The 24,587-nt window shown below is 41.3% G+C and overlaps 1 protein-coding gene across 4 annotated transcripts in view; it reads right to left on the bottom strand.

Annotated features, from left to right (window-relative positions):
- CHD7 (chromodomain helicase DNA binding protein 7) overlaps nt 1–24,587 on the bottom strand; it is a 190,300-nt gene that overhangs the window by 141,371 nt on the left and 24,342 nt on the right. The gene's annotated exons all lie outside the window — the stretch shown is intronic.

The following is a 24,587-nucleotide window of genomic DNA, read 5'->3' as shown; positions in this document are numbered from 1 at the left end:
TAATGTCAACTGTCATCCCCAGGGATGCTGTGAGGATGACTTAACTACTTTGAATACCTAACAAAAAATATGCTTAGCAATATAAAAAATATATAAAAATTCAACTCTCTGCTATGATCTGTCTTGATGGTACACTTTGGGATACTACTCAGAATTCCTAAGTATGCAGACAGTAGAGATATCTCATTAAGAAACCACAAGAAATTTCATCTTCATCCTTGATCTTGACTTCCACAATTTTTAAAAACCTTCAGGAGAGATAACCGAACATTCCTTTAAGACATCTTCATCCCTAACAACCTGCCATCAGTACATTTCCCCACATCTGGAATCTGGAATTTAAGAACTCAAGCTGCTGGTTGGGAGCCCTGTGGCTCTGAGGCCCTGGGCCATGGGCTCCTGCCCCTCTTTATCCCCAGGACTTATCGCTGTGCCTAGGATAAAGCAGGTACATGAATGCACTTGTTGAAGGAGTAAAAGATAACAGTCCTTTTAAACAAATAATCCATCAAAATTTGAATTTCTGTTCTTAATATGGAAAGACAAATTGGAAACACTTGAATGCCAGATTTGCACATTCTGTTCTTGCTTGTCCCAAAGCTTATCTGCCCTCAATTTCACATATCTAATAGCCCTGGGCCATCTATTTCAACACCGGCCTATGACTTAACATAAGCATTTTCTCTTCTTTAGTTTTCATTGACCTTTATCAAAAATTAAGTTTATAAATGTTAAAGTTTATAAAATCACCACTTCTCAAAGATTAATGAAGTCCAATTGTGACATCTCTCCAACACTTTAGAACAGCTTAAAATAGTCATAGAGAAAAATGAAAAAAAAAGGAACATAATGGCTGGGAAGGGATGCAGAAAAAAAGGAGAAATTTCGGGGAAGCCAGTTGTAAAAAGCCAGCTAGATCTGGCTCAAACACTCTCTTTACCTCAGGCAAATTAAAGTAGCTCTCCAGAAACTTCAGCTTCCTCATCTATGAAAATTCGCATTCCATCACCTCCACCACCTCCCTCACAAGGCTACTTGGAAGCGATTCATTTAACTGTCACAAGTGGCTATTAACAAAATGCCTTGCATATGGCAGTCGGCAAATGTCAGTTGTTCTCCCTGCCGTCCTGCACCAACCTTAATCTAGTCACCCAACTTTCCTTGCTCCCAGTTTAACCCCAAACATACGGGGTATCTCTGTAGGAGCTGATAATCTACAATACTCAAATGCTGTTATCCAAGCTCTTGTGCTGTAATAAGAATTAAACACTGCCTTTAAAAAATCACAACCACAGGACACCTGCTGTCTTCCTAGGCCAGAAACAGGCTGGCCGAAAGGGACAGGAAGGCTGTGAAGCAAACCCCCTGAAGAACCACCTTCCCAGATTATGAAGGGAATCCTCCTGTCATGCCTCTAGAATCTCTGAATCATTGAACATGAGGGCTAAAAGACTTGAGACCTAAGTCAACTACTTAACCTCACAGAGAAATAGTGAGAAGGCAAATGCTTTGTTCAAGGCCACCCAGCCAGTCAGTGGCAGAGCAGAGGTGAGAACCCAGGCCTGCCTCTGAGAATTATGCTTGCATGGTGCTGGGTCCTGTGTGATAAATATCCTAAATTGCTAAAAAATGTGTCCACAATTTCTCCACTATGCAATAGGGTCTTCACAGACTAGGTAACTATATTCAGATATAATTGGGAAAAACTTAACAAGCATTTGAGGCCTTACAACTTTAAAACAGTACATCCAAACACAATCTATGGAAGAAGCTTAAAGTCATAACTTGAAGCAATTCCAAACAAGGTGGCATTCTAAAAACATTCTAACTGTTGGCATTATCACTGAATGTGATGTCCCATCTCCAAGATCACTATGTTGAAGGAAACAACATTCATTTACATAATTTCTGGCATATTAAGTCAACTATGTTAGGTTTTTTGCTTTTAACCAGCAGAGTACTTGCTTCACCCAAATGGCTCTGAGTAGCCTGTCTATACACAGAGATGTGCTCTCTATGCCATCATTCCTACATTCCTTCTAGATGGTGGTTAAATGTCAGTAACCATTCCATTTGAGGGAGAGGAGAAGTACATTGTGTAACTGAGGTGCAGGCTTTTTTCAAAGACCACCAGTTTTACCTAGGGGAGAAAAAAACAACTGAAAAACTACGGTTGTACAGACTTGAGTATTTGGCAAACATTTCAAAAATGAACAAAATAAGCCTGTTACTTCCAAGAAAACAATTGACAGTTTTGTTGCCAATGATAAAATAAAATGAGTATTCGAATAAAATAGGAATTTTGGAAAACCTGTATCTACCACCAAGAATTTGACAGTTCTCTCATACTTAAAGGCTTTCTGATTAGACAGGTGGTAATACTAACAAAAACAATTTTTAAAAAATGATAAAATATGCTGGCATTTGAAAGATTTATGAAACTCATTAAACCAATAATTTCCAAATTACCAATGAACAATGTTATAAAACCACGAATGGTGAAAAGATCCATTCAAAGTGCAAGATAGACCAACAGATTTTAATGAACTCAAGCACAGAAATTTCACTCATACACTTTCAGATTCCATACTGAAACTACCTTTAAGCAGCTACCCCTTGTAGAGTTTTGATGTAGTGTCTAATTATCTAAGAAGGCTAAAAATTCCTCCCTTTTTAATCACATGTCCACACGAGACCAGATTTTCTTCATGTTCTTCAACCAAAATAACATATTATAAAAGACTGAATGTAGAAGCAGCTATGAGAATCTAGCTGTTTTCTCAAACCAGGCATTAAAGAGATTTATAAAAATAGGAAAGAATGTCACTCATTCTCAATAAACTTTTGTTTCAAAAAACAAGTTACGCTATTTATATTAACTTGCACTGGATTTATGTTGACTTTAAATAAACTAAATATTTTTACACTTCTCAGATTTAATTTCAAATGCAGTAATTATCCATAGATCTAACCAACATAAACCAAAGCTCTTTGGGGTTCTCATGTGAAAACCATAGCTCTAAACGATTAGCAATCTTATTATGGGTTGATAACACTGTCGAAAATACAATATGCCAGTAATTATATATTTAAAACTTATACAACACAAAACATTTTAAGCATGGCAAAACAAATCCAAAAAAGACCTTTCAACTACAATACCCTGGACATGAAAAGCATGACCACAATCATACCCATGGAGTAGAACTAGAAACTCAGTAATTTCCACTGTCTCAATCACCAAAAAAGCCACAGGCATCCTTGACAAGGCAGGGCCAGAATAAGGAGCCACAGATACTGTAATAAAGGCTTCTTAGCTAAACTGCCTGGCTTTCAAGAGAAGTTGCTGTGGGGACTGCAGAGAAGAGAAGTGGGTAAAGACCAATGTCCAAGCAGCCAGCAAATCAGATGACCAGGCCGTATCTGGTGAAGAAAAGGAAGGAAATACCTTACTTTTGCTTTGTAATTTACTATTAGAATACTTCAGCATTTCATTTGTTCTTCTCTTTTTGCAAAAAGAATGCAACATCCCTGACCCCAGTCCTATTCTGTATGAAACTACTCTGTATGAAAAGCAGGAGGACCTAAAAACTTTCATTCATGCATCTGACTTCAATAATCCCAGGAAATAAGCAGAATAAATATTATCACCCTTTTACAGATAATGCAACTGAGGCTCTGAGTTTAAACAACTTCCTAGTTGAGTGGGAGAGCCACTGTCCCTAACCCATTCCCAGCGCTTGCCTGAAGCCTCTCCGACACACCACCTAAACCAGTGGTTCTCCAAACATGGACAAGAATCGGCAGCATCAGCACCACTGGGGAACTGGTTAGAAATGTGACTTCTCATGTCAATCCTAAATCTGAAATTCTTGGAGTAAGCCCTGGCAGTCTGCTTTACCAAGCATTTTGATGCACAAACCACCGGCCTAGAAATAATAACGCCTGAGGCAGGCACCCAACCACCAGGACTGTGGTTCTCCAACAATCTCAGTCTGCCAGAGCTCCATAACAAACTCCACAGCCTGGGTGGCTTAAACAGAAATTTATTTCTCACAGTTCTGGAGACTGGAAGTCCAAGACTAAGGTGCTGGCAAGGCAGGATTCATTCTGAGGCCTCTTCTCTTGGCTTAGAGGCAGCCACCATCTCACTGTGTGCGCACTTGGCCTCTTTTTTGTTAACTGGGAGAGCCAGCTCTCTCTTCTCCTCTTCATATAAGGCCACCAGTCCCGTCAGATCAGGATCCTACCTTATGACCATCTTAAGACTTCGTGTAATCTTAATTACTTCCCTAAAGGCCCTATCTCCAAATACCATTGCCTTGGGGATTAGGGGCTTCAACATATGAGTTTGGGTGGGAGAGAGTGACACAATTCAATCCATAAGACCAACCAGAAGGAAAATGCCCAGGCTCCATGCCAAAGCTGATGGGACCTCACTTCACAGGCCTCGACATAGAGTGACAAAGAGAAAAGGGTCCACTTGGAAAAGCAGCAGCTGCCAAGAGAATCCCAGCACTGATGGAGATCCAGGTTGCTGAGCAGGGCTCTCAGGGACTCCCACAGAAAAAGGAGGAGGGAAAGTAATTTCCCACACAGGTGCTGCTGCTGACAGTGGCAAGCATTTCCTGGACATTTACTCACATGCCAGGCCCTGTGCTAAGGCTTCAGATGCACTCGTTCGTTTAATCCTTGTTACCCCCATTAGAGGAATGGAAACTGAAACGCTCAAAGGTTAAGTAGCCTGCCAAGGGGCCACTGCTTGGCGAGCAACAGCAATGGGAATAATCCCTGAGACTGCTTTCAGAGACAGCCGTCTTAGCCTCTACTCTCTCTCTACCAGAATGGAAAAGGGCGCACAGGCTCAAGGCGATGATATTCAGTCACGGAAGGCGATCACAGAAGCTGGAGGCTCAAGAGCACAATGGTGCAGAGGACAGGCTTTAAGGAAACAGAGGGTCAAAAACACACATGGAATGATACTTGACTTCACTGGTAATAAAAGAAAGGCACCTATCAAATTGGCAAAAGACACTAAGGTCCACAGTTGGTGAGTGCAAAAAAAAAAAAAAAAAAAAGGTAACTCGTACACCAATGAAAGGAGTGTGAACTGATATGGCCTTTCTGGGGTCAATCCAGGAACATGTGCCATATTTAAAATGAACATGGTCTGTGACCCTGTAATACCCCTTTCTAGGAATTTATCCCAATGTGCAAAGAGAGGTATATAAAAGGCTAATGATCTTTACAGTCGTGCCATTTTCAATAGTGAAACACTGAAATGAACCAACTGGCCACTGAAAGAGGACAGATAAGTGAAGTTATATGGAACAGGACACAATTATTTGACCTAGCTGAAAAAAAATCAGAGCTCTGTGTGTTGGTATGAAAAGATCAGCCACAGTATTTTGGGAAAAAAGGAGCTGCATATCTATAATATGCTCACACTCTGCAACCTTTCTCCCATTAAAAACCTAAAAGATTAATTAAGGTACCTGAATTTATCAGGAGTGGGGGCTTTCACTTTCTACTTCATGAATGTTTTATGGCTTGAATATTTTGGAATAAGCATACTTACAATCAACCAGATGTTAGAAAAATAATTAATTACAATTTTTTTGCCTTTGTCAAACAGATCTGGTGTCCATCCAAGTTCTGCTAGCTGATAACCCTCACAAGGCCTGTTTCCTTTCAGGTAAGCAGGAAGACCTGTGGGGATGAGAAGTTGGTTGCCCGATTTTATCTCACAATGGACTCTCTGCTCTTTCACAGCACTCAGTGGAGCTGAGCTTCACTGCCTGCCATTTGAGGAGGGTCCCCCAGTGCTGGAGCTCCCTGAGGGCAGCTGCAGAATGTACCTTGTACACCTTTATTACCCCAGTGCTTTATTTATTACCCCAGGGCTCCCAGTGTGCAGTAAAAAGGTTTGACCCACTAATAATTCATGGAGAAGACAAACTAGCTCCTAACACATTTAATCAATACTAATAATGTAAGAATGTGTCAGTCTGGGACTGATGTCCACTTCAAGAAAATTCTGAAAAAAAAAAAGTTTATAAATCTTTGATTCCCCTTACATGTTCCAAATATTTTAAAGACATAAAATCAATGAATCTACCTAAATCTAACAATTGTGGAACTTCAACATGAAAGGTGTCCAAATTTTCCATATTCCTGCTCTGGAACTTTACAAAATATTTTCAGCCGACTCATCTGAAATCATAATTTAGACTTACTTGAATCAAAAAAGGAAGTCTGCCAATCTCCAAAGCTTCCTACACTGTGGGTGACAAAAATCCTTTCCCATATCCAAATAGTGTCATGCATCACTCCAGTGTTAGTTTAGAATGCAAGAGATTACCTGTAAACATAGTCATGTGTCACCTAACGATGAGGATACTGTCTGAGAAATGTGTCGCTAAGTGATTTTATCTTTGTGCGAACATCACAGAGTGCATTTACACAAACCTAGATGGTACAGCCTCCTACACACCTAGGCAATATGATACAGCCTATTGCTCCTAGGCTGCAAACCTGTGCAGCATGCTGCAGAATAGTGTAGGCAACTGCAACACAGTGGTATCTAAACACAGAAAAGGTACAGCAAAAATACAATACAAAAGATTAAAGGTGATACACTTGTATAGGGCACTTACCATGAAGCTTGTAAACTAGAAGTTGCCCTGGGTGAGTCACTGAGTGAGTGAATGGTGGGTGAGTGAATATGAAGGCCTAGGACGTTACTACACATTACTGTAGACTTTATAAACATTGTATACCTAGACTATAATGAATTTATGAAAAATAATTCTTCAATAAATTTATGTTTACTGTAACTTTATTTTATAGACTTTCTTTAACCTTTTGACTCTTTTACAACTCAAAAGAAGAATACATTGCACAGTCATACAAAAGTATTTTCTTTATGTCTTTATTCCAAAAGCTTCTTCCTATTTTTAAATGTTTAATTTAGTTTTTACTTTTCAAACTTTTTTTTTTTTTTTTTTTTTTTTTTTTAAGATGGAGTCTCCCAAGACAATCCTAAGTCAAAAGGACAAAGCTGGAGGGGTCACGCTACCTGACTTCAAACTATACTACAAGGCTACAGTAACCAAAACAGTATGGTACTGGTACCAAAACAGAGATATAGACCAATGGAACAGAACAGAGTCCTCAGAAATAATACCACACATCTACAGCCATCTGATCTTTGACAAACCTGAGAGAAACAAGAAATGGGGAAAGGATTCCTTATTTAATAAATGGTGCTGGGAAAATTGGTTAGCCATAAGTAGAAAGCTGAAACTGGATCCTTTCCTTACCCCTTATACGAAGATTAATTCAAGATGGATTAGAGACTTAAATGTTAGACCTAATACCATAAAAACCCTAGAAGAAAATCTAGGTAGTACCATTCAGGACATAGGCATGGGCAAGGACTTCATGTCTAAAACACCAAAAGCAATGGCAGCAAAAGCCAAAATTGACAAATGGGATCTAATTAAACTAAAGAGCTTTTGCACAGCAAAAGAAACTACCATCAGAGTGAACAGGCAACCTACAGAATGGGAGAAAATTTTTGCAACCTACTCATCTGACAAAGGGCTAATATCCAGAATCTACAAAGAACTCAAACAAATATACAAGAAAAAAACAAACAACCCCATCAAAAAGTGGGCAAACGATATGAACAGACATTTCTCAAAAGAAGACATTCATACAGCCAACAGACACATGAAAAAATGCTCATCATCACTCGCCATCAGAGAAATGCAAATCAAAACCACAATGAGATACCATCTCACACCAGTTAGAATGGCAATCATTAAGAAGTCAGGAAACAACAGGTGTTGGAGAGGATGTGGAGAAATAGGAACACTTTTACACTGTTGGTGGGATTGTAAACTAGTTCAACCATTATGGAAAACAGTATGGCAATTCCTCAAGGATCTAGAACTAGATGTACCATATGACCCAGCCATCCCACTACTGGGTATATACCCAAAGGATTATAAATTATTCTACTACAAAGACACATGCACACGTATGTTTATTGCGGCACTATTCACAATAGCAAAGACTTGGAATCAACCCAAATGTCCATCTGTGACAGACTGGATTAAGAAAATGTGGCACATATACACCATGGAATACTATGCAGCCATAAAAAAGGATGAGTCTGTGTCCTTTGCAGGGACATGGATGCAGCTGGAAACCATCATTCTTAGCAAACTATCACAAGAAGAGGAAACCAAACACCGCATGTTCTCACTCATAGGTGGGAACTGAACAATGAGATCACTTGGACTTGGGAAGGGGAACATCACACACTGGGGCCTATCATGGGGAGGGGGGAGGGGGGAGGGATTGCATTGGGGAGTTATACATGATATAAACGATGAATTGATGGGTGCTGACGAGTTGATGGGTGCAGCACACCAACATGGCATAAGTATACATATGTAACAAACCTGCACGTTATGCACACGTACCCTAGAACTTAAAGTATAATAAAAAAAAAAAAGAAAGAAAGAAAAACAGAAAAAAAAAAAAAAAAGATGGAGTCTCACTCTGTCTCCCAGGCTGGAGTGCAACGGCACAATCTTGGCTCACTGCAACCTCCGCCTCCCAGGTTCAAGAGATTCTCCTGCCTCAGCCTCCCGAGTATCTGAGATTACCACCTGCCACCACACCCAAGCTAATTTATTTTTTAGTAGAGATGGGGTTTCGCTATGTCGGCCAGGCTGGTCTCCAACTCCTGACCTCAGGTGATCCACCCAGCTTGGCCTCCCAAAGTGTTGGGATTACAGGCATGAGCCACCACGCCCGGCTTCAAACTTTCTTGCTAAAAACTAAGACAGACATACACATTAGCCTAGACCTACATAGGATGGGATCTTCAATATCACTGTCTTCCACCTCCACATTCTGTCCCACTCTGAAGACTGGAAGGTCTTCGGAGGCCATAACAGGCATGGAACTGTCATCTCCTATGATAACAATGCCTTCTGGAAGATCCCCGAAGGACCTGCCTGAAGATGTTTTACAGTTAAATCAAAAAAAAAAGGGGGGGGCGGGTAAAAGGGGTATACTCCAAAATAACAATAAAAAGTATAGTATAGCAAATACAAGAACCAGTAACATAGTTGTTTACTGTCATTATCACATATTATGTACTGTGCATAATTTTACATGCTGTATTTTTATAAGACTAGCAGTACAGTAGGTTTGTTTATACCACCATCACCACAAACCCATGGGTAATGTGTTGCTCTATATTATGATGACTACAGTGTCACTGGACAATGGAAGTTTTCAGCTCCATTATAGTCTCATGAGACTACTGTTGTATATGTAGCCCATCGCTGACCAAAACATCATTACATGGCACATGACTGTATAATGAACCTTCAATCAGTCAACTTTCAGGGCTAGTTACTTTATACTTTTCAGCTCATGCCACCTGCCCTTCCCCTACACCCGTAAGGTTTAACTACATAACCACCTAAGTGGCAGCATGACCAAAAGGAAAGTAACAGTAAAGAAGCTAGGGTCACATACTGTGCCACTGCAAGGCCTGACCTATATCAATACCACAGTTACTTTCTCTCTAGATAAACAAAATACATAGCGCTAGAAATACTCTTGAAACAAAAAATGTGAAATAACTTTGTGCCCTCAGAAAAGTTCTACACAAAGTTACTGCCAGGTCTAATAACTAACCAAAGTGTTTATCTGCAGCAAACAAGTAACTAAATGGAAAACACTACAATGATAAACTATCTTTCATTTACAAGCAAGTAAATCACTATAATTCCAACTTGACAGTAAACTAATGTTATTCTAATAATTTTCTTTTCAAATGAAATAACTCACCTTTACTAAGTGATCAAAATAAATATCACCAGTAAATGGGACAAACGAACATTATGTACCCAGATGCAATGACCTGAGGGAAGATATATCACCATTCATGCATTACTCCAGCAAAAAAAAAAAAAAAGGCTTAAGGTAGATGTAACATGAGGGCAAAAAATGTATAATTTGCTGATTAGGACTGTCTCAAAGAGAAACACTGTCTTTAATTTCTGAAAGCCACTATAGTATAACAGTATTTGCTACCTTGCTTACAAAGTTTCATCAGCTATACTATGCCAAAAAGTGTGCTACAGAGAACTGAAGACATTTTTCCCTGTAATGATTAGCTCCCATATAATTTTAAGCGACAAATATGTATTGTGCACCTACCATCTGTCAAACACTGTTCTAGGCACTGGAGATGCATCAGTAAACATTACAGACAACGATTCCTTCATGTAGCTTAATTAAATTCTAGTGTGGAGAGAGTCAAAATAAACAAGTAAATAACTAAAAAGTAAAACAGAAAAACCAAATCACAGCAGGCAGACAGGTTGGAGGAAGGGGGTGTAATTTTAAATTGGGTGGTGAGGGGTTGCCTCACAGGGAAGATAGTTATGTATGATCGTGAAGGAACTGAGTCAGCCCCGTAGGCCCTAAGAGGCCCTGACAGTGTCTGAGGAGGTCAGAGCAACTGTGGAGACTGAGAGGGGAACTGGTACCTGAGCATCTAAAGGACGGCAAGGACAAAATGCGGTGTCCCATGAGATTCTGGATGGGGGAGGCTGGAGCAGAGGGTGCTTCTGTGAGGGCTGAGGTTTTGCCTGAAGAAGGTGGGTCACGGAAGTGTTTTCAGCAGAGGACGGACATGATCCAACTCTGGCTCTGAGAGATGACTTTGACTGCTAACATTGGAAATAGACTGTAGGCAACACAGGCAGCAGCAGGGAGAGCAGTTGAGGAGCTACTGCAGTAACACCGCCAAGGAAAAAAGGCCGCGGAGCCGGGTGGAAGAAGTGGAGAGAAAAGGTATCAGATTCTGCATATACTCTGAAGGCAGAGCCAGAGGCTCAAATTCAATGTAGCCTGTGAAAGAGTCAAGGAGGACTCCAAGGTTTCAAATACCACAATGTGATGAAGGTTCTGAAAACATCGGTCTCTGAAAGTACTTTAACATCTGCTGTCTCATTTTGCACCAAAGTCATATGAAGTAGGCTGTAAAGGTGCAGTGTCACCACCTTTCACGAAGGAAGACACAGGGTGTGGGGACAGTTAACTGTTCTGTCCATATATATAGTGGTATTAGAAACAAAATAACAGCCTATATTTTCTAGCCCAAGTTCAGGGTTTTTTTCCATTATACCATGTGGCTAGACGTTTTGTTTTGTTTTGTTTTGTTTTTCTAAGGTAGAGTGTTGCCATATACTGGAGAAACCCTGCTCCAGGGAGTTTCAGATGGCTCCCTTGAACCAGCGGCTAACATGACTCAGTCGCGGCCCCAAAGGGAAGCTCCTCTGGCCAAGTGGAAGCCAAAAAGAGGAAGGGGCCGGGCACGGTGGCTCACGCCTGTAATCCCAGCACTTTGGGAGGCCGAGGAGGGCGGATACCCTGAGGTCAGGAGTTTGAGACCAGCCTGGCCAACATGGTGAAAATCTGTCTCTACTAAAATACAAAAATTAGCTGGGCATGGTGGCAGGTGCCTGTAATCCCAGCTACTCGGGAGGCTGATGCAGAATCCCTTGAACCCAGCAGGCGGAGGTTGCAGTGAGGTAAGATCCGCCATTGCACTCCAGCCTGGGCGACAGACCAAGACTCCCCCCGCCAAAAAAAAAAGGCAGAGCCCTCTGTGTGCTGGAAAGGCCCCTCCCTGAGTTGGTGTCTGATTCTATGAGGGATACATACAATTGGAAAGCCAGCAATGGTTCATCTAGCCTTATTAATAAAAACGTACTCGAACGTTTAGCCCAAAGCTGTTAGCTCTTCACTCTCATCGGTCTCAGGAAGCAAATCGTGTCAATGTGGCTGCTCTTATTTTTTAACATCAGCTATAAAACTCTAATGTCTTTCTCCGGTCACATTTCTCACTGATCAAGAAGAGCCATGCATTGAGCAATCCCACCAACACAAAAAAACCATTCGAACAGAGTATTTCTCTTTCCTATTCTTGTGGCTGCCGGCAGACTATTCCCTCCTGCCCCTCCCCACTATGGCGCCTGCGCCCTCATGCTCCACCGCATTCATTCATTCATCCACCGAGCACCTTTCTGATAGAGCTATGTCAGCAACAGGCATTACCACCCCCTTCTCCCCAGGGCAGACCTGGAACACAGATTTACAAGTGGGCTGTGGGCTACGAAGGCAAAACAGGCTGCTGAGGTCAAGTTACGGGGACCTAGCCGGGGATCCATCCAGAGAAGGCCTCCCGAGACGACCAGAGTGAGGAAGAGCGGGAGCCATGAGGGAGGGCAGGTGGCAAGCAGGGCTCCGGCTCAGAGCAGAGGGCGTGGCCTGTGCAGCACCTGAGGCCAAGAAAGGGCGGAACCAGGCCGAGAAGGGGGGGTAGTGTGGCCATTTCGAGAAGCCCAGGGGCCAAGAGGGCTGAGGGCTGAGCCAGGTGCCAGCGCTGGAGATGACCCTACAGCGGTGCGCACGGCCGCGAGGTGGCCTCGCTGACTCCTGCCCACTTCGCGCCCAGTCTCAGCGTCCGGAGGCCCGGCAGTGTGGGGGCCTTCTCCCGGCCGCCATGTTGTCAGGCCAGGTGGGGCTCGGCCTTCCGGTCAGGAAGTGGCCGGAGCTCCGGGGCCCGAGCCACTGAGGCGGGCACGAGGTGAAACGAGCGCCCCGAGTGGGTGGGAGGCCACGGTGCCGGCAGCGAGGGCCTTGCGAGGGCCTTCCGCGTGCCAGCGATGACCCTGCTCCGCCCTGCGTCTGGCCCAGGGGACGCTCCGCCCCCGGGGGGCCCACTCGCCGTCCTCTTGTCCTGGCGCGGCTCCGGGTGCTGACCCATCCCGGAAGCGCGGCCCAGCCTGGCCCACCCCGCCCGCCGAGGCCTGGCTCTGCCCCAGCCCTCCCCCCAAGCAGCCCTGGGAGTCTGAATCCGGGGTTTTGGAATGAAGGCATGCCTTTTTTTCTTAACTGCCTTTTTATTGAATATTATTTACGTCTGCTATCTTTCTACAAAGAAAGAAAACGGGGGTTGGGAGTGGAGGCGGGAGGGGGAAGCAAAATAAGGAAAGGAAAGAAATCACATCTAAATTCCTGACTCATATTCAGGCAGGCAATGAGAAGCCGATCTAAGAAGTTAAGCTGAGAAGTGACAAGACCTGGTCTTGTGGGAAAGGTCACTTAGATCCCAGTGGGATGCGTTTTCCCTGGCTTCTCCTGGAATCCGTGTTGGTTTACCCCAGGCAGCAACAGCTCTAGAAGAGCTCCTCATCAACGCCCACCACCTCCTCCAAACCTCTGGCCGCCAAACAATCTTAATACTGACACACTAGAGAGAACGTTCCTTTTGTAAATAAAATAATGTTTTGACCCTGTCATTCTCTTTTCAGAATTCTAGGATCGCTGCTGAAATCAAATTAAACCTACTGATCCTAACTGTCTAACAATTGCCTATCACCCTCTATATTCTAGCTAAGAAAGCATGCTTACGAATCCCTTCTCAAATATAGTACTGTTCTTCAATTTAAAAAAAAAAAATTTCTGGCCGGGGGCAGTGGCTCACGCCTATAATCCCAGCACTTTGGGAGGCCAAGGCAGGCGGGTCACGAGGTCAGGAGTCGAGACCAGCCTGGCCAATATGGTGAAACCCCGTCTCTACTAAAAGTACAAAAATTAGCCAGGCGTGGTGGCGTACGCCTGTAATCCCAACTACTAGTGAGGCTGAGGCAGGAGAATCGCTTGAACCCAGGAGGCAGAGGTTGCAGTGAGTGGAGATGGCGCCACTGAGTCCAGCCAGGGCGACAGAGTGAGACTGTCTCAACAACGACAAAAAAACAAAATGTCCACAAAAATCTCTATAGCAATTTAATCTGGAAAGAATTCTTCCTTTTTTTTTTTTTTTTTTTTTGAGACAGAGTTTCACTCTGTCGCCCAGGCTGGAGTACAGTGGCACAATCTCGGCTCACTGCAACGTTGCACTCCACCTCCGGTTTCAAAAGCAATTCTCCTGCCTCAGCCTCCCCAGTGGCTGGAATTACAGGTACCTGCGAACATGCCCAGCTTTTTTTTTTTTTTTTTTTGAGATGGAGTGTTACTCTGTCACCAGGGCTGGAGAGAAGTGGTGAGATCTCGGCTCACGGCAACCTCCGCCTCCCAGGTTCAAGCAATTCTCCTGTCTCAGCCCCCCAGGTAGTTGGGATTACAGCCACACGCCACCACACCCAGCTACTTTTTTGTATTTTTGGTGGAGAAGGAGTTTCACCATATTAGCCAGGCTAGTCTCGAACTCCTGACCTTGGGTGATCCCCCTCAGCCTCCCAAAGTTCTGGGATACAGGCGTGAGCCACCGCACCCAGCCATTTTTATATATTTAGTAGAGATGGGGTTTCACCATGTTGGCCAGGCTGGTCTCGAACTCCTGACCTCAAGTGATCTGCCCGCCTCAGCCTCCCAAAGTGCTGGCATTACAGGCATGAGCCACTGCACCCAGCCAGCTTCCCTTTTACTGATACAACTTGAATATTTTAAAATAAAATACTATGCTACCTGGGATTTGCTGCTAAATAATACAGGACATGGAAAACACCAATGAGAATGTGAATAAACAAGGCAGGCCTGAGTTAATGGACCTCATGAGGGATGCAGGAGGGCCGATTCTGCTGGTGTCTACTTTTACATGTTAGAAAAGTTCTGCTGTTTGGGTATCTGAAGCATCTCAGAGTCCTCAAACATTGTAAAAATTCTTCTTTTTTCCTATTACTTTTCCCTATAAAATATGATGTTGCTTAGAATAATACCAAACACCACCCTCTGTGATTAAGCTGTAGAAGTTCAGTCAACAAACATTTACAAAAAAACTAATTTTAAAGCAAGTTATGCAATGAACCATCTGTAATTATTTTTTCAAAACTGTCCTGCCTAAACGTCTTCCTTCCACCAAAATTATTGCAATGAAACAACTGTAGTTGCCACTTGCAGCTTTAAAAGCTACCGTTAATGTGTTAACATATACCTATGTATTTCCAAATAACCTTCTTAAATCAACTATGTATCTTCCACATCATTTGGAACACCCACCTCTGCATATCAAATGTGGTGCACCAACTTACAGAATCAGTGACTTTCAAGGTTGAAAAGGACAGTCAAGGCTCTCTATAATCAACCAGCCATTTGGTGGTTTTGTTTTCAGATTAATGTGTACACGCAATCTGTTAAGGTTGAATGGGTAACTTTGTTCTGGATACTATGTATCACATACAGTAGGAAAAATGGGAGACCAACAAAAGCATCCTCAATCTACAATGGTAGAATCAACTGCCTTCCTAATACCTCACTCTAAATAATTATCACTCTAGAAAATAAAATAATGCTAATATGTCTATGTCATATTATAACTTCTATGGTAGGCAATTATAGGCTACAAAGAAATTCTGTACTTGACATATTCCGAATCACATTTTTTACCACAGAGTGTTCAGTTGTTGGAGGTGCCCCACAATTAGCGAGAGGAATAACACCATTTCTATTCCTCGCTCAACACTTAAAGTCAAAGTCATCAAATAACGAAAGATTTCATTACCACCCTGTACTGACAGAGACCAATATTAATTATTATTTGAATTAACCTCTGAGCCATGGTTTTCATCAGTACTCAGAAAAGACAGGGACAATTTCTAATTACATGCCACCCTCATTATAAGTCACTAGGCCACCAAGCTGTATCTGATGAGGCTGCTACAGTTTGTTTTGAAACTGCTCTGAACTCCATTATAACCTTCTCATCTCCTCCACAAGGAAATGGAATTCTGCAGGCCACAGAGATGCTTTCCCCAGGAGTTATCACTTTTTCCTTTAAAATTGTGACGTGGGACTATAATTAAGCCTACTACTAAAAGTCCTTAAATACAAAGTAAATAGTTATTTGATGTTTATACTTCAAAGTGTAAGCAGGACAGTCACAGTCTTTTAATAGCCCTCCTTGTCCACAAGATCTTAGAGGTACTTGTACATGGAGCAGAACTGTAGGGAACACAGGTTTTCACAGCCTCACGCTCACCAAATGTCAACTGGTCTATTTTACTTAGTGTAAAAGTAACTTTTGATATAAAAAAGGACAAAAACCCAACAGTAAAGATGACTAAGAACCAAAAAAAAATATATTTTATTACCCTCTTTCATTGCCTAGTGTAACTTTCCAAAGCTAACAAACTCAATAGTTTTCCTGTGCATCCCTTCCTGCCTAGGTGAGCTTGTGCAGATGGGTGTCTGCACATAGTATGCATTTTCCAGTTCTTTTTTACGTAGGACACTAAGAGCTGGCTATCACAGCCATACATTGCCATCACAGCTGGAGCTGTTCCTAAGTGAAGTCTTGGTGTTGCCCTCTTACAATTACACTGCTCTCTGAGGTACACACTGTATTCTATTCTTTTAAAATGCACCATTTTTAAATCCAACAGGCTTCAGGCTAATCATCCATGACGAATATTTGCATTTAAAATACCTCAAGATTAAGGATCTGGGTATGGAAAACAATGTCAAAGGGTAGTGGAAAGCAGATAAAAATGAATCTGGGTTCTTAACAACAGAAAAGACGCTGAGTTTTTGAACCTTGAAATCAATTGCACGTTACAAAGGCAATTTACCAACTTGCACACAGATGGTACAGTGAAGAAGGAAAGATGTCCATCTTCCACAGGCAGAGACAGAACTACATGGGGTGTCTTGAATGAATCGATGACGTACATGACTATGCGCACTGCAGGCATGGCGCCTGCCCTCTATGGGCTGACTAGTGCTTCCAGCATGAGTGACTTCTGTGTTGCCAAAAAGAATACAGCTACTTGGACTATCACCATCAGTATGACCAAAAAAAAGTTTTCATTTCGAAGTCTGCACAAGAATTATGATCAACTAAGAACATGTATTTTGAAATCTAGAATGTCTTTCTTGAATACCGTCTTCCCCACTGTCTCCTCTCACTGTTGTGAACAGAAGAGAATATTTCATCTAAACAAGGTGTAAAGAAAAAAGTGACACTGGGAGAATTCTTTCCCCCAAAATGGAGTGGATTTTTGTAATTACTCCAAGAACAACTAGTATAAGCAATACTAAGGGAATAAAAATCTGAAATTTAAAAAAATAATGAAAAGTATTCCCAGCAACCCATCTTTACGATCTCCAATCTTAAATACTCCATTACTAACAAATCAGGTATACATAAATTTATACAAATTATTACTATAAGACACATTTTAAACTCTGTAGGAGAACTGCTATCTTTAAATGGCATTTTCTATTATCATTGCTATTGAAGATTAAATTGGGTTTTGAAAATTGTATTTAAGGTACAACATGATGCTTCCATATACTTATAGTGAAATGGCTACTATACAGTCCAGCAAATCAAAATATCGATCATCTCAAATAGTTTCCCTTTTTTGAGATATGAATAAATTATAACTAAAGATTTCTTTTACACTCAAATACAGTTTAAATTTCTATTTAAAAACTTAAATATACATAGGATGTGTCAGATTGAACTTGCTGCTATAAATTAAAAGTAAACAGGAAATTCTTCATGAACTCAATCTAGTCAGAAAAGCAAAAAAGAAAGCAACAATGACACTCATTCAGCATATTTTAGTTGCAAGTAACTTTTACCTAAGAGTTTTTATTCATTTTCGATTCAACCAAAACCTGTAAACCTACTATTCTAAGCTGTATGCTGGCTGCTACAGGGATACAAAAATAAAGTGAATAAATGTTGGTGATTTTTACACTATGTTTATCATCTCCACCTTCCTCTAACTTAGCTGAGTTCCAGTCAAGCATACGCAAGATTTCTTTCTTTAAGGGCATCCACCATTTTATCAAGTTATCAAAATATTACAAGCTACACAAATGCACCTGGGTTATTGCTTAGGTAACGTTACAATGAAGCTACCTATTTTAGAAATCAGACCTTAACCCTTTAATAGGAAAATACTAAAATAGCCCTAGGCTGCCTTCAAAAAGCTTGTAATGTGAAAGAAGAAAACAGGAACGTAGATAATGAAGTGCAATAAAATCTTAGGAATTATGCAAAAGGAAAGAGCCCCAGTCAGAGACAGGAGCAACAGAGCAATGAGTCACCCCAGGAAAGGAAGGGCCAGCAAAGTCTCCACAGGGACAGGCAAGCCACTAGGGGGTTGTAAGATGCTGCCTTATTTACCTCTGCACCTCACTTGTGTGTTTACTGGCTGCACAGCCTAGGTACATAGGGACATGTGCCCCCAAATAACTAGAATGAAAGGACAATGTAAGGTAAGGAAGTTGCATTCAGTTGAAAAGAGTCAGAAATGGCTTTACAGAAGAGGTAGTATTTGAAACAGAACCTGAAAACAAGCAGAATTTCGACAGGCAAAGCTGGGTTTCAGTGGACAAAATGGTACTTGAAATAGGGCGAAGCAAAAGCAAGAGGCATGAAAGAGGGAAACGACTGAGTGTTTAGGGACCATGAGGCCTGTTGTGGACTATATTTAAAGAAGAGCAGATCCAACAGTTAGAAATGTAGGGAGGCAGTAGGGGAGGCCTGCATCCCAGGTGAAGGGAGGCAATCTGTTTTCAAGGGTTAAATGCAAAGCTGGGTGTCCAGAAGTGTGAGCCGATAAGATGCAGGCACCAGAGAGACTGAGAAGTCTCTGCACGAGTCCAGAAGAGAAGGCAGTAGACACTGAAAGGCAGGCAGGATGTGAGAGGCAATGTGGGGAGATAAAATCTACAGACTTTGCCAACATTCTGGACATGGAGGATTGCAACAGGAGAGAAAGTCAGAGATGAAATGGCGATTGTTTTCCTGGGTGACTTGGAGAATGGTTGGGGAGAAAGCCAGGTGTGGTTTTAAATACCTCATACTCAAAGCACAGCTCAGCTGTCATCCTTCCCAGTGTAAAAATAGTCCCAGATTCATTCAAAAAGCCCTCCTTGGGCATCTTTGTGTCTTCCCTATTTCACCTAGACCAAATTCTTCCTGGTTCCTAAATACAAAACTTGGCTGCTTTACGCACCGCCCTTCGACCTTTATCACCGCTCTCTCTGGTTATAGTACATTCTTTAAATCCTGCACAAAAGCTAATTCCTCCAGGAACCCTCACCCACACTTTAACTGGCTACATATAATAAACACTTGAGGTCTTAATGCTTTGACAGACTATACACAGCATTTTATTCAAACTTGCATGTACCTGGCATCCTGCTTTGCCGTAGTAGGTTGTCGGTAAGTGCTGGTCATCGATTAACAGTTACCCAATTCTGTTCATCAATTCTTCACAGTTACTATTAAAATCCCTCAAAGTAGATTCTTATACAAGGGTAAATTGTAAACTTTTTTTATTTATCCAATCCATTAGGAAGTAAATGAGCATCAGTTACATTAAGACAGACATCTAAGTTGGTTCACAGGGAACATGTGCATGAACTAAGTCGGACAGTAAATGATGACCTCCAAATCCAGCAGGACCACAGAAGAGCACTCCAGGAAAAGCAAGCAAATTCCTTTCCACAGAAGAGCTGCCAGTCAAGGGAGACTGCTGGATGTAGAGGCTCACACTACTGTAATTGAAATCACTATCAATAAATCTAGTTTTGTCAATATTTGCATATTTCATCCTCTGTGGATGCATGAATAAGCAAGTTTCAAGACCACATCAGACAGCATCAAAAGGTGTTTCTTACTAATATTTATCAGATTTTATATCATATTCAGAGCTCCTATGCAGAATCTTAATACTAATATGTTATTTTAAAAGATCTTTGTAGGTTACTAAGCAAAGTTAAAATAATTTCCTTTTTTTATATATGAAAACTAACTTTCAACATGTCAACTTTTTTAAATGGCAAAATATTTCCACTGAGGGGTTTCAAACTTTTTAAATCACCAAATCATAAATTACTATAGTTTTGTCCTCATAATTTGAAGATAAATGTGATACTCTTAAATTTGTCTTTTTATATGCTACAGCTCTAATTCCTACTTCTGAGTATTCAATAATTAGAGCAAAATCCTCTATTAAAAAGAAGTTTCATAATATGTAATTATATAACAAGTAGTCTAGTATTACCCCTTGTTCTTTCATCACCTACACTGTTCAGACATTGTTCCAGGATATTGTTTAAATTATTTTTATTAAACTATATGCAAAATTCTAGTCAAGCACAAAAATATTTTGTGGTATCACAAAACTCACTCTTTTATCAACCGTGTAAAAATATTAAATACTACCAAGATGTGCCATATGAAATTATTCCTAACTACTTCCTTAACATTATCAACTTAAGCAATCCATAATGGTTCAACTATCTAACCCAATTTTAAAATTTAAATAATTTCACACACAAAAAAATATGAATCATCAAGCTCACTACATCACTCAACAGCAATCAGATCCAATGAATGTAATCACCACGGTGTAAAAGGGTCTGTGTGTTTCCATTAGATTTTCCATGTCCTTTGTAACTGCATAGCTCAGGATCGTTTAAAAAAAAAAAGTATCCTTTTAGGATGCCCAGGGTGAAAGGCTCTTGACTTTCCTTTGGGGTCCTGAGCCCTAGAATCAAGGATGTCTCATCCATCTACTATATGCATGGTCTTGAGGAAATCCAAAGTTTCTTTTATAAAATGGAAAATCTTTTTCTGTATGGATTACTGTGGATTACTGTGCCAGCATGTATTAAAATGCCTGGTAAGCAATAAAACACAGTACAAATGTGACTCATTTTATTATATAATGTTAATCAATTCATAGGAATTGATATAAAGAGCTATTATTCCAGGTAGCTCTCTTTTCTCCATTTCTCTTCTACATGCATCACCATTATCTTTATACTTTATTTTTAAATCTCAAAGTATAGGTGGTGTGCATTTCTCTAAAGCCAAGGCACCAAACTGTTAGCACAAATTCTGCCATCTTTATTCAATAAGGTTTATTTATGGATATCTAATCATAAATTAAACTGGTAACATTCAGGAAGTAGTTAGCAATAATTTAATATGGCACCTATTTACAGAGTTTAATATTTTTTCAAACTGGGTGAGTCATCTTTTAGATGCAATGTCTTATTAACCCTAACTAACAAGTCTGATTTTTCAGTGACTCCAATTTTCAATGAAGTCCAACATTAAGTATCAAAATTGTACTGTGAAAAAACAAATAAGCATGTTTATACATACATAAGTTTTTGTCCTCAATGAATTTATACTCTGGTTAAAGAAGCAAGACATAAACAAGTAATTTCATTTCCTGCTTTGCAGACAAAATAGGAACCCCTCTGATAGCTAACTGTGGGGGTTCCTAGAGTCAAATGCACAGGCTCACTAACATCTCTGTACCCATCCATTCCGCCTGCCTCCTTGTTTCCAGGACAGCTATGCTCTTCCAGGCCGAGACCTATTCCCTCACTTTTAGACTCCACACTTAACTACCTTTCAGGATTCTTAAACCATCAATTACCCTTTACTCTCTCCCTCCTATATAGTCCTTTATAGCTCACCTCAATTGGATCAGATTTTATATCACACTCAGAGCTCCTATACAGATGAGATTCCTATCCTAACCAGGTGAGAAAGAAAGCTAGAAAGCCTACATGTTGGTGACTGGCCAGGGGCTGCTGGAGTAAGGCATGTGACTGAACAGTCCCTTCACTACACAAGGGACTACTACAGGAAGCAAGTGAGTATAAAATTCCAGCCAGTATTCCACTAGCCAAGCCATGTGCTCAAGAGAAAGGGTACCTCTTGTCAAGTTGCAAGGCACCATATGGGTTAGGCGTGGCCCCATGAATATCAGCCATTTAGGCAAAGCAGCAATCCATGTGTCACCCATGACATATTCTGCCCCTGTGGTTTCTCATACCCAACTCATAATCAGATCTTTTTTATTTTACCTGCTAAATCTTTCTCAGACCCACCCAATTCTACTTACAGCCGGACCACACCACACTAGATGAAATCACTACCACCTCTCACCTGGACTATGCAATGGTCTTCCCCTTCCAGGCCTTCCAATCGATGCACATGGTGCAACCAGAGTAACTCCTTCCCATTGCTCTTGAGGTACAGACCAAGCTCTCCCAGTGTAGCCGCAGAACCTTTGGGCAAGAAGACCCCAGCCCAAGCTTGCCTTCCTCAGGTGAGTCTTTCTACATCTTCTGAACTAAGTTAAATGTCTCTGTTACCCACTCCATGGCATCACCTACTGCTCCTTTTTTTCAAGCAATTATTACAGCTGTACTTTCACAAGTTTGTGTGGTTATTTGGCCCACTGTCCCCCAGCCTTGGGTGCCTGGTATAACTGTGTTCCCCCCTGCATCCCCAACACTCATCATGGTGCCCAGCCCAGAGGTATACATGAATACTTTTTTGGATTAATAAATAAAACACAAAACAATAAATTCTATAGCCAATACCTTGGGAAGAGTAAGACAAAATATATGACATGAGTACTGAGGAAACTCAAACAAGGGAGAAATTTTTCTGTGAGTAGGTTTAACAACAGGAATGTTCTTTTAAAGGGGCAGGGGGAGCATCAAGAGAAGAAAGCCCTAAGATGGCATAAGTCAGAGAATGGCACAAGTGGAGCTGGGCCACACTGGAGAGGAACAAAAGAACTGGACCAAAGAAAGGGTGCAAGCAGAGGGCCTTGAAAGATTAAGAGAAAGTTCTACATTGTGGATCCAGGAACTGAGGCATGGTTAAATCGAGATTCACTTGGCAGAGTGAAGTTGTAGCTGACTTCACTCAGGGAGAGGTAGGAGTTTATGAGCTGTTTCAGAGATGCAGCAGCAGAAAAGACCAGGCTTGGTAACTAGCTCGATGGAGGGAAGTTGGGCAGTTTAGGCAATTAAAATCCAAAGCAGCAGCCAAGATGATCCCAGAATGGGAGGGCTATTTGTTGGCAGGACAGTCCTTCCATAAAGGGGTGGGACAAGATCATGGATCAGCTTGTATTCAGAGACAGAAATGTAACATTAATTTTACAATGTGGCTAAACAAAAGGAGAGAGTTTCATGGTTCCAGTTACTGAAGTATCACCAATTTGGTTTTCGACTGGGTGGTGGGAGGACAGTAGAAAATGAAAGCACAAGTAGTCTTCTGTTTTTGTTTTGTTTTCTTCTTTCATTTCCTATCCATAATCCTACCTTGACCAATAAGAGGAAGAGAAAGCAATGAATTTTAACATGTTCTTCCCCAGGCCTTTCATTTTAGTGCTATGACCAATCACTGGTCAAAGGCATTTCACAGAAGAATTAAGGGATATGCACGTGGGGAAGTGAAATGGGTATAAAGTATCAGTTTTATAAGAGAGATGGAGATGGATGCTGGTGATGGATGCATAACATTATGAATATGCATTTAGTATCACTGAACTGTACACTTAAAAATGGTTAAGATGTGTATTTTACCACAGTAAGAAAAAGGAAGGGGGAGGAGAAAGAGAGAGAGACGCACATTCTCTGTAGAAGATGGTTGCAGTGGTGGCCCAATACATTGGGCCTCCCTGGAGTATTCCCTCCTACACTGCCTGGCCATGTAACTTGCTTTGGCCAGAGAGACAATAACAAACTTCAGGCAAACAGACCTGAAGAGTGCTTGAGCACCAGAGTTGCCTTCTTTTCTGCCACCATGTCAATAAGCCTGGGCCAATCTACTGCAATGTGTGGCGCTCTCTCACTTGCTCTCTCGCTCTCACAGGCAAACATACGGCCCCAGCTAACTATCAGCCACCAGCTGACCACAGATGCAGGGGTGAGTCCAGCTGAAACTAATCCAAACTGCCAACCCACAAAAAAGTATGTGCTAAATAGATGGCTTCTCTTTTAAGCCACCAAGTTTCAGGGTAGTTTGTTACACAGCAAAAGATAACTAATAAGATTCACTATGAGAATGAAGCTATACGTCCCTAAGAATATATGCAAATTCTGTGTCACTTTTGCATTTTATTCACCAGCAACTGGAAAGCTGTAACAGGGAAAAGACTGGTGTAAGAGATTTTGCTTTTAAGTTTACAACCAAGATCACAGTCTCCACCTTCTCACTTTATTGCTTGATGGTCTTGGCATTAAAAGCTTTATTTACTTAAGAGACTACATAGATTCCAGTTGTTCTGTAAAGTCGGAAAGGACAGTCAGAGAAAACCAAAACAAGAGCTGTAAGACACAACTTGTGGTATGAATACAATAACTATATTTACACCGAAGTAAAAATTAGGAGGGATACCTATCTAAAAAGAAAGAATATCTAAAATAAGAATACCCTATATTTTCCAGATTATATACACACCACATAGAGAAAATTAATATTAAAGCAGAAGAAAAAGTAATTAACATTTAGTAAGTGGTCCCTATGGAAAAGGCACTGCACTAGGGGCTTTGCATCATACACCCTCTCACCCACCCACACACCACCTGCCCCCATATGACCCTCACAACTATGCCTGAATATTATCTGCCTATATTTTGTAAATGAGGAAACCGAAAGCAATTAAGTGACTCTTCCCAAATCACAAAACTAGTGAGTGGAGGAGCTG

The sequence above is a fragment of the Rhinopithecus roxellana genome, chromosome 9 (genome assembly GCF_007565055.1).
Source record: "Rhinopithecus roxellana isolate Shanxi Qingling chromosome 9, ASM756505v1, whole genome shotgun sequence".
NCBI lineage: Eukaryota > Metazoa > Chordata > Mammalia > Primates > Cercopithecidae > Rhinopithecus > Rhinopithecus roxellana.
The sequence above is the reverse complement of the archived record's forward strand: the minus strand, read 5'-3'. Positions and strand labels throughout refer to the sequence as shown.